Raw genomic sequence first — 10,556 nt, forward strand, 5'->3', positions numbered from 1 at the left:
AAGAGGTGCCCCTCTATCTGGTGGAAACTAGGCAAGTCAACTATGGAAGGGAAAGACCTAAGTGGGGGACCTGTTAAGTGCTCTTTGCTTAAGTAGACATTTACTTCTAAAGAGACTCAGGGCAGCTTGGCCCATTAGCTGCTTGCAGCAAGAGGACTACTATAAGATTTTCACCCATTACCATTGCTCCTCTTGATGGAATGATGCCTCGTAGCTTCTCTGTGATGCTACAAGTGGCATGGTGTCACCACCTAAGGCTTCAGCTTAGCCTGATTTCTGGGCCCAGGTATGTGTCCCTACAGTGCCAACCTGTTGTTATCTTTTAATCAAAAGGACAGTATCTGCTTTCTCTATCTTCTAACACCCTCACCCCGTTTCCAATGATGTTTTATCCTTGAAAGAACAAGGCTGTGATGTAGCAACTATTGTCTGTGTCTCCTGTGTGTCTGTTCTTGTTACAAATGTATTTGGGGACGTTGAATGCATTCATTTTCTGTAATAAAGTTTCTTAATCAGTCTTCACCAAAAGTAATCAGTGGGCTGTCTGCAATCTGTTTGAGATACTGAGCCTCTGTATTTTGGGTTGATTATAATCAAGGTTTTAAAAGTACAAGCTTCGCTGTAACTATAGATCTAAACTAACGTTTAATGGAAAGATGCCATCAAAAAGAGCAAATGTTAAGGGCTCCAAAGCCCCTAACTAGATCAACCCTTCAGCCAGAGCGGTAGGGGGAGCGTTGGCTCTGGAGCCCTATGCCAGGGCGAATATGCAATTTGCAGGAGCTGCTGTTGATAAAGTGGCTGGGTACTTGTAATCGGCCAGCCCTGCCAACCAGGACTCCCTGAGGCCCAGGGTCCGGGCTCAGTTGGCTGGCAGAGCCGGGCCCAACAAGGAGTTTTGGATGAGAGCCACAGGGCCACTTGCTGTACTTGGCCCCTGGCTTAGTTTCATGTGGAGCCCAAAGCTATTTGGGAGGAGGTGATCTGTGGGCCAACTCTGCAGCCCCAGCCTTCCCTTCCTGCTTCAAACAGAGCAACCCCCGCCTTGTTTTATATCTTGAGCATCCTCCTAAGATGTTAGCTTAAAAGAGAAACGGGAGAGGCCACGACAGTGAGAGTCCAGCATACGCAAAAAAATAACAAACAGAAAAACACTTAGTAACAAACTGAACAAAATAAGTGTAAAATGTATATGGGGAGAACTACAAAACATTACTGAAAGACCTTAAGTACGTAAAGAAATGGAAAGACATGCCATGTTCATGGGTACGCAGAAAAGGTTGTTAAGGTGGCAATACTCCTGAAATTGATCTATAGATTCAGTGAAATCCCTATCAGAATCCCGGCTGGCTCCGTTGTAGAAATTGATGAGGTGATCTTGAATTTTATATGGAAATTCAAGGGACCCAGGATAGCCAGAAGAATCTTGAAAAAGAACAAAGTTGGAGGACTCGGACTTCCCAATTTCAAGACTTACTACAAAGCTGCAGTAATCAAGACTGTGGTAATGGCATAAGGACAGACATATATACCAATAGATTAAAAGTGAGAGTCCAGAAGTATACCCATATATATATATATATAGCCAATAGACTTTCAACGAGGGTACCAATACAATTTTATGGGGAAGAGGATAGTCGTTTTTTTTGTTTGTTTGTTTTTGTTTTTGTTTTTTTTGCGGTACGCAGGCCTCTCACCGCCGCGGCCCCTCCCGTTGCAGAGCACAGGCTCCGGACGCGCAGGCCCAGCGGCCATGGCCCACGGGCCCAGCTGCTCTGCGGCACGTGGGATCCTCCCGGACCGGGGCGCGAACCCGCGCCCCCTGTATCCGCAGGCGGACCCTCACCCACTGCGCCACCAGGGAAGCCCCGAGGCTAGTCTTTTAAGCAAATGGTGTTGGGCCAACCGGGTATTCACATGCAAAGACATAAATTTCGACCCATAACTCAACGCCACATACAAAAAATTAAAAATGGGTCAAAGATCTAAAGGTAAGAGCTAAACTATAAAACTCTTCCTGGGAGACATAGGTGTAAATCTTTGGCAATGGTTTCCTAGGACACTGAAAGCACAAAGCAGCTAAAGAAAACAGATAAATTGAACATCAAAAAAAAAAAAAACCTTTCATGCTTCAAACAATATCATCAGGAAAGTGAAAAGACAATCTACAGAATAGGAGAAAATATTTACAAATCATATATCTGATAAGAATCTAGTATCCAAAACATATAAAGGACCATAATAACTCAATAATAAAAGGACAACCAAATTAAAATGTGGGCAAAAGATCTGAATAGACATTTCTCCAAATCAGATGTACAAATGACAATATGCCCATGAAAAGATGCTCAGCATCGTTAGCCATCAGGAAAATGCAAATCAAAACCATAATGAGATGCTTCACTCTTGCTAGCATGCATTTAATAATAATATAAAAAAGAAAATAACTAGAATTGGTGAGGGTGTGGAGAAATTGGAACCCTTGTACATTGCTGGTGGGAATGTAAAATGGTGCAGTCACTGTGGAAAATAGTTTGGTCCCTGAGTCAGAGTTATACATAGAATATGAACATAGACTTTGACCCAGCAATTCCATTCCTAGGTATACACCCAACGAATTGAAACCAGATCGTCAAACAAATACTTGTACGTGAATATTTGTAGCAGCATCATTCATAATAGTTAAAAAATGGAAGCAATCCAAATGTCCATCAAGTAATGAATGGATAAACAAAATGTGGTCTATGCATACAACGCGATATCATTGAGCCATAAAAAGGAAGGAAGTATTGGTGGCGCAGTGGTTGAGAGTCCGCCTGCCGATGCAGGGGACGCGGGTTCGTGCCCCGGTCCGGGAGGATCCCACACGCCGCGGAGCGGCTGGGCCCGTGAGCCATGGCCGCTGAGCCCGCGCGTCCGGAGCCTGTGCTCCGCAGCAGGAGGGGCCGCGACAGTGAGAGGCCCGCGTACTGCAAAAAAAAAGAAAGTAAGTACTGACACAGAGGCCACATAAATGGATCTTGGAAACATTGTGCGAAGGGAAAGAAACCAGTCACAAAAGGCCACATATTGTATGATTTCATATATATGAAATGCCCAGAATAAGGCAAATGCATAGAGTTAGAAAGTGGACTAGTGGTTGCCAGGGGCTAGGGGTTGCGTGGGAAATGAGGACTGACTGCTAATAGGTAGGGGGATTCTTTTGGGGAAAATGGAAATGTTCTAAAATTAGATAGCAGTGATAGTTGTACAACTGTGACTATAGTAAAAAGTGTATACTCTAAATGGGCGATGCAGCGGCAGAAAGGTGTTTTTTTGCACTTGACAGCGTGAGGAACTGGGTGGTCCTTATGGACAGCTGGTTCGGGGGAGTGATGCCGATGGAGATCTGAGTCCAGAGTGGAGACAGTGGGGGGCGTGGGGTGAGGAACAGAAGCAGGGTAGGTGGTTTTGTTTGTTGCTGTTCTTATTTTTGAGATAGGAGACACATGAGAGGTTGTGATCCATGATGACACTACCTGTATATCGCCAGGCAAAGCCTCTCCCCCGAGCTCCAGACCTCTAGATCAAATCATCTCTTTGACAAGCCACTTGGATGACCCACAGGCACCTTGAATGACACATGTTCAAACTTAAGCTCCTCAGCTTCTCCCAAATCTGTTCTTCATCCCAGCCTGCAATCTGGAACTCCATCCCAGCTTATATTTACAAATAACTATTCACTTAAAGAGAAATTTCAATTAGTAATCACAATGGGAATTTAGTTATTTAATGCAACCACAAATCTAATGTCACCAATAAATTGTAAGCAGTTATCCCGAGCTCCTTTTCTCACCCCTCCTCTCATTCATGCTGTCAGTGTAGGTAAATCTCTTGTCTCCAAATCCTCTCATACCCTCGTAGAGCTAGCCTAGAACTTAAATTTTTCAGGCTTTTGCTCACCAATTTCCCACCAGGGAAATCTCCAACTCTGATGCCCTGGTTGTATCTGTCTGGTATGGTACCGTCAGAGCCGGAGACAAGCTGTAGCTCGGGTCCTTACTATCTTTTGTCTGGATGAATGTAACAGCTTCCCAAATGATTTCCGTGCATTCCCTCTTACCCCTCCTACATCCCCAGACCTAGTAGAGCCACTGATGCATACTTGGTGCTAAATATGTATTCATTGCCTAAATCAATGAATGAAGAGAGACAGATAAGGGGAAACTTCAGCAGAGCTGGACCTCGTAGGCCATCTTAAAAATTTGAGCTTTCCTAAGGTAAGCATTGAAGAATTTTCATCTGTTGGTGTTTGGGGTGTGGTGGATGATGACATGATCAGATAGGTATTGTAGTTACATTACGATGGCATCTGTGAGGCGGATGGATTAGAAGACACGGGGAGGGGCAAGAGTGAAAGCAACCCTCAAGTCTTAGTGACTTAACAACAAAACAGAAGAGTTACATCTCACTGACATTACAGTCCAGTCAAATATTTGGCAGGTAGCCCTCCATACTGTGACTCAGGGATCACAGCTCCTTCCATTTGGCGGTGGGACCATCTTCAATCCACGGCCTCTGTGTCACTGCAGGATAGGCTTTATTTTTTTTTAATTTAATTTTTATTTATATTGGAATATTGTTGTGTTAGTTTCAGGTGTACAGCAAAGTGAATCAGTTATACATATACATATAGCCATTCTTTTTCAGATTCTTTTCCCATGTAGGTTATTACAGAGTGTGAGTAGAGCTCCCTATGCTATACAGTAGGTCCTTGTTGATTATCTATTTTATATATATAGTAGTGTGTATCTGTTAATCCCAATCTCCCAATTTATCCCTCCCCACCTTTCCCATTTGGCAACCATAGGTTTTTTTTTGTATGTCTGTGAGTCTGTTTCTGTTTTGTAGATCATTTGTGTCATTTTTTTAGATTCCACGTATAAGTGGCATCATATGATATTTGTCTTTCTCTGTCTTACTTAACTTCACTTGGTATGATCATCTCTAGGTCCATCCATGTTGCTGCAAAAGGCATTATTTCATTCTTTTCTGTGGCTGAGTAATATTCATTGTATATATGTACCACATCTTCTTTATCCGTTCGTCTGTTGATGGATATTTAGGTTGCTTCCATGTCTTGGCCATTGTAAATAGTGCTGCAGTGAACATTGGGGTGCATGTATCTTTTCGAATTCGAGTTTTTTTCTGGATATACTCCCGGGAGTGGGATTGCTGGCTCATATGGCAACTCTATTTTTAGTTTTTTGAGGACCCTCCATACTGTTCTCCATAGTGGCTGCACCAATTTACATTCCCACCAACAGTGTAAGAGTGCTCCCTTTTCTCCGCACCCTCTCCAGCATTTATTGTTTGTAGGCTTTTTGATGATGGCCATTCTGACCGGTGTGAGGTGACACCTCATTGTAGTTTTGATTTGCATTTCTCCAATAATTAGTGATGTTGAGCATCTTTTCATGTGCCTGTTGGCCATCTGTATGTCTTCTTTGGAGAAATGCCTATTTAGATCTTCTGCCCATTTTCTGATTGGGTTGTTTGGGTTTCTTTTGATATTGATCTGCGTGAGCTGTTTGTATACTTCGGAGATTAATCCCTTGTCGGTTGCTTCTTTTGCAAATATGTCCTCCCATTCTCTGGGTTGTCGTTTCGCTTTGTTCATGGTTTCCTTTGCTGTGCGAAAGCTTTTAAGTTTCATTAGGTCCCATTTGTTTATTTTTGTTTTTATTTTCATTACTCTAGGAGGTGGGCAGAATAGGCTTTAGGATGAGTCCCGGGAGTGACATTACTTAACCTTCACCCACATTCCAGGGCTCCCGAATGAACTATAAGGGCAGCTGGGAGATGTGGTCACTCTGTGTGCCCACGGAGAATATGAAATGGATTCGTGAACACATAGCATTTTCCATTCTATTCGGGGAGACGGAGTAGGGCTGGTTGTGGGAGTCCATCTAGGTGAGGGATGCTGGGGGCTTGTACAGAGTGGTGCTGATGGGGGTAGAAAAGAGTAGTTGGATTCAAGAGGTACTTAGGATCCCTAGGACTTGGTGGGGGGTTGGATGTGGGGGATGAGGAAGAAGGAGGTATTGAGGATGAGCCTATTTTTCTCACTTGGGGCACTGGAGGGGTGGCAGAGTCTTTCAGCAAGATAGAGTCCCTGAGGAGAAGCAGGTTTGAGAGTGAATCATCTCCAGGATTAGCAGTGCTCAAAAAGGGTAACAGGTCCAAGCTCACGTTTCCCGACTAGGGAGAATTTGGAACTTGGAATCACAGACCATTCATGCTGTCAGCCTCACTCTTTCCCTCTTAGGACTAGTCTGGAAGTTGCATTTTTCAGGCTTTTTTTCATCAGTTTCCCTCTAGGGAGATCTCTAGCTCCAACCCCTGGTAGGATCTGTCTGCTCTGGTAGGATCTTACCAGAGTGTCAGAGCTGGAAATGTCCCTCGAGGGAAACAAAATCCCTTGGGCTAGAAGAGGGCTTCCCCCTTTCCTTACTCACACTTCTCAATCTGTTTCTAAACCGGGAGTATTTGAGGAAAAGCTCACAGAATCTTCCTGCTGTTAGGCCTCAGGCCACAGTTGGTTTTTTTCAATCCGCATAGGAAATATGAGATGCACACTTTCCTAGGCTGTGTATTTTGTTCCGGGTTTGTGGTGGCTTTTTGCATGCATGTCAGCTCTGAGACTGTGGCAATGTTGTTTGCGACATTTGACAGTTCCCATTGCAAGATGTGTAGAACATATGATGCTTCTGTCCTCTGTCCAAACCCTCAGTCATTTACATGAAAAAGGGCTCCTATTTCTGTGATGAAACATTCACAGAAGGCTGAAATATGTCACTTAAAAATATTGGGTTAGCCGTGATTTTTTTTTAATCCTCTTGTGCTGGAGCTGCTTTTAACTCCTCTATCAAGAAACTCTCTTCTGCATATATTTAATTGATCAAATGAAAGCAGCTGATTGAGGAGCATAATCCCCAACGTTTCTACCTTGATTTAGACAGGGAAGATCACCCTAAGACTAAGAGGCCACACGGGATTGTAGAGGGAACATCAAGTACCTAGCTCGGTGTCTGGATGCAGGAAGAGTACAAATATGAATTTCCCTCCCTGATGCTGCTTACTTCAGGAAGGAGGAGGTCTGGGTTCAAGAGAGTCTAAGTGACTCGCCTTAGGTTACATAGATAGTTGGTGGTGGAGCCAGGATTCAAATTGATGTCCGTGGACTTCAAAGTCTGTGCTATTACCCACCCTGCCTATAGAGAACACATACTCTGTGCCAAGTATCCCACTAAAAGCTGGGGATATGGACATCATGGCACTAGAGCATGATCCTGGTACTCGAGTTGCTCATAGACGGCTGCAGAGTTAAGTAAACTGGTAATTAAAATACAGTAACTGTGCTAATAGAGGTCAGCAGGGGGTTCCTAGGGAATAAGGAGGAGGAGCCATTGATATAGTGCTCAGTTAGGGAGGTCTTCCTGGAGGAAGAGATGGATGCTTGGGCTATTTGTTAAAGGCAGAGGAATTATAGCTAAACGAAGAGGGATGGGCCGAGGGCACAGCACACACAAGAGCATAGCGGGGAGAAGCAGCCTGGTGAGTCCTGGGAATTTGCAAGCAGTTTCCTTTAGTGAGAACCGTCTTAGTTACTTATGGCTGCAGAACAAATCACCCTAAACTCTAGTGGCTTAAAATGTAACAAAATTTATTAGCTCACAGCTCTTTGGGTCAGAAATCCAGACCACTTAGCTGGATCCTGTGGTTCGAGGTCTTGGCCAAGGTTACAGACATCTCCAGTCTTGTCTGGAGGAGGATTGCTTCCAAGCTCACTCACATGGTTCTAGGGAGTGTTTAGTTTCTCATTGCCTGGTGGTTAGAAGCTGACCTCAGTCCCTTGTCACTTGGGCCTCCCCATAGGGCAGCTCACAACATGGCAGCTTGATTCATTCAGGGAGAGCAAGTGAGAAGAGTCAGACAGAGTGCAGGAGCAAGACGGAAGTCCGTTTCTTTGGAACCTAATATCAGAAGTGAAATCCCATCACCTTTGCCATATTCTATTATTAGAAACAAGTGACTAGACCCAGTTCCCACTCAAGGGGAGCAAATTACATGAGGGCATGGATACCAGGTGGTGGGGATCATTGGAAACCAAGTCAGAAAATTTCAGTTGTATTTAACTTTACAAAAAGGTACCATTCTATATGCACTCTTTTCAGGCTTGCTTTTCACATAAAATTACGACAAGGATTCTTGCATATTGTTTTGTTGCTTTAGTTCATTCATTTCGACTGCTGTGTTCCATTGTGTGTGTGTGTATATATATATATATATATACATATATACATGTATTCCATTGTATATCTACATATATGTATTCCATTGTGTGTATGTGTGTGTAATCTCATAGATTATTCGTTTTCTCCCATGATGGGCATTTGAGTTGCCTGGGGCTAAGGAAGGGGAGTTGGGGAAAAATGGGGAGTTACTGCTAAGGGTTGTTTTTGGGGAAGGGTAATTAAAATGTTCTACAATCACATGGCAGTAATGGTTGCACAACTCTGCATGCTAAAACCCATCAAATTGTGCACTTTAAATGGATGAATTGCATGGCATGTGCATCATAGCTCAATAAAGCTGTTGTTAAAACTCTATGGCAATGAATTTGGAAATGTAGAGGAAAAAAACTGATGATCTCCTAGCAGAATATAAAATACCAACATTGACCCCAGAAAAACTGGAAAAATTAAAGATATAAATAATCATTCACAAATTATAAAGGAAATTAAAGGTCTGCCATAAAAAAATCAGAGTGGCCAACCAGCACATGAAAAGATGCTCATCACCTAATAGGGAAATGCAAGTTAGAACTACAATGAGAAATCTAAAATATGACACAAATGAACTTGTCTACAAAACAGAAACAGACTCACAGACACAGAGAACAGCCTTGTGGTCGCCAAGGGGGAGGGGAGGTGGGGGAGGGCTGGATTGGGAGTCTGGGATGAGCAGGTGCAAACTAGTATATATAAGATGGATAAACAGCAAGGTCCTACTGTGTAGCACGGGGAACTCTATTCAATATCCTGTGGCAAACCATAATGCAAAAGAAAAAAAACCTACAATGAGGTATTACTGCACACCCACCAGAATGGCTAAAAAAAAAAAAAAGATACGACCAGGTGTTGGTGACGATGTAGAGCAACTGACCTTCTTATACAAAAATCTTATACATATTTGCATATCTTACAAAGCAGAAATTCCCTTTCTAGGTGTGTATACCAATACGAATGGCTCCATACTCATAAGCCATGAACAAGATGTTCGTTAGGGCACTATGTGTAGTAGGTGAAACCAGAAACCACACAAATGCCCAGCAACAGTAGAAAGGAAAAATCAACTGTGGAATTACTCATGCAGTGGGATGCTGTGCAATAATGCAAGGTAATGAAATATATGTACATACAACGACACGAGTGAATCTTGCAGACATAATGATGAATGAAGAAAAGAGTACTTATTGAGTGATTCCAGTTATATGAAGCTCAAAACAAGCAAAAGTAATGGATAATGATAGTGGATATTCCTGGGAGCAGGGTACTCACTGGGAAAGGGAAAGAAGAAACCTTTTGGGGTGCTAGAAACACTCTGAGTCTTGATCTGAATGATAGATATGTGTGTGTGTGTGTGTGTGTGTGTGTGTGTGTGTGTGTATAAATGCGTCTGGAGGTACAGTTAAGATTAGTAGACTTTATACACTTTACTGTATATTCATTATCCCTTAATAAAAAAGTTACACAATTTTTTTTTTTTTTTTTTTGTACGCGGGCCTCTCACTGTTGTGGCATCTCCCATTGCGGAGCACAGGCTCCGGACGTGCAGGCTCAGCGGCCATGGCTCATGGGCCCAGCCGCTCGGCAGCATGTGGGATCTTCCCGGACCGGGGCACGAACCCGCGTCCCCTGCATCGGCAGGCAGACTCTCAACCACTGCGCCACCAGGGAAGCCCCAACATATTTTTTTTTAAAGGAAAAACGATGTACATATTCTGGATTTTCATTTCTGATCATGGAAGACTAGGTAATGTGAACCAACCCTCCGGTAAAAAAACTGGACAAAATCTTTGAAAACATCACTTTAAAAGCATCAGTGAGCTAACTAGAGAGTCTAAAAAATGACTGAGCCAAGATCCAGGAGACCAGGGACTGGAGAGAGGTGAGCCTGGCACTTAGAACTGTTTTTACCCTGAGATGTTTGGGGTTTGCTGACCAAGAAGCAGCAGCTGGGGGCTTAGAACAAAGAGTCACTCACAGTCCAGACTCCACCAAGAGCATATATGGACACTTGATCTGCGACAAATGTGTCAGTGTGCTAGGGCAAATGTGTAACAGTGCTAAGACAATGAGAGATCCATAGGAAAGATGAAATTAAAGCCCCCGCCTGGCATCACACACAAAAGCAAATCCTGGGTGGGGTGTAGACCTACAGCTAAAAGGTGAAACAATAACAATTTTAGAAGGTAACATTGGGAGAATGTCTTCATAAAATAAGGTAGGGAA

This window comes from Lipotes vexillifer, unplaced genomic scaffold, assembly GCF_000442215.2.
Source record: "Lipotes vexillifer unplaced genomic scaffold, Lipotes_vexillifer_v1.1 scaffold1081, whole genome shotgun sequence".
NCBI lineage: Eukaryota > Metazoa > Chordata > Mammalia > Artiodactyla > Lipotidae > Lipotes > Lipotes vexillifer.